This window comes from Polyodon spathula, chromosome 19, assembly GCF_017654505.1.
Source record: "Polyodon spathula isolate WHYD16114869_AA chromosome 19, ASM1765450v1, whole genome shotgun sequence".
NCBI lineage: Eukaryota > Metazoa > Chordata > Actinopteri > Acipenseriformes > Polyodontidae > Polyodon > Polyodon spathula.
The window spans coordinates 33,361,930-33,363,096 of record NC_054552.1 but is presented as its reverse complement, the minus strand read 5'-3'; positions in this window follow the sequence as shown (position 1 = coordinate 33,363,096).

Genomic DNA, 1,167 nt, shown 5'->3' with positions numbered 1-1,167 from the left:
AATGTTCTAGGGGGGAACCAACCAATCGGAATTCATCAGAGTGGTCACCACAAGAGTTGTGATTCAGCTTTAATGTTAGCTTTCTGTGGCAGACGGCTTTGATTTTAAAATGAATAAAAACTCGACACAAGCTAGGTTTGGAAGAAGGTGGTCAAAGGGCTCTCATGAGAGGTCCTGCCCTTTATACTAGCACTGAGCCAGCTGCAGACCGATGATCCATTTGTAACACAATTACCTCCTCCCAGGGGGGGTGCTTAATTAGCCCTGCCTAGAGGTAAATGAGCAACTGTTTATTTTCACTAGGCTGACCCTATTTGCATTATTTAACAGGTCAAACACACTGCATGAATGGATTAAAAGGCTGGGTCGGAAAATGAACAGGTCATTATGTCAAAAATATTTAAATGAGGAGCAGAATGAAGAGTAATGAAGTGGACTCTGGTCCCTAAAGTGCGCTATAAATTTGATTCCTATGCCTCATGCAATCATATTTCAGATAGACTGGCTTCTGAATACAAGGATACACTATAACATATTGCTGGGTTAAACTACTCAGCTTCATGAAAAAACTCGCTACAGCGTTCACATTTTCAAACGCTTTAAAGTAGAAACCACACAGAAGATAATAACATTTGAAAAATGGACATATCAGAGTGATAATCTATTACACAAACCTTATTATTCAAATGTTGGAATAGTAACATTGGCCGATCATCCATAGTTTGTTTCATCAACTCCTGTTTTATCTGAAAAGACGTACAAGTTTACAAATGCTTTTTAGACAGTGAAGAAGAAGAAGAAGAGCGTGATTCTCACAAAAGCCAGCTCCATTAATACTTCATTGTATAGCACTGCACTGCATGCTTTCAACAGCTTTCTTTATCAAGGGAACAGCTTTTTATGTATCCTCTGTACATTTCCAAATCCTCCTTCTCAATACTATGCCATGGAATGACATGTCTCAAGGACCCTGGATTACCAGCAAGCAGAGAGTCAAATATCCTGGGAAATCAGCACTGCTCTCAGATCCGCGGGCCACCAGATACATTGCATCTGAAACACTGAAAATACATTGCATCTGAAACACTGAAAATACATTGCATCTGAAAAGCTGAAACACTGCTGACAAAACAAGTCACTCGTAGAACAACAACTCATGCAATGTTA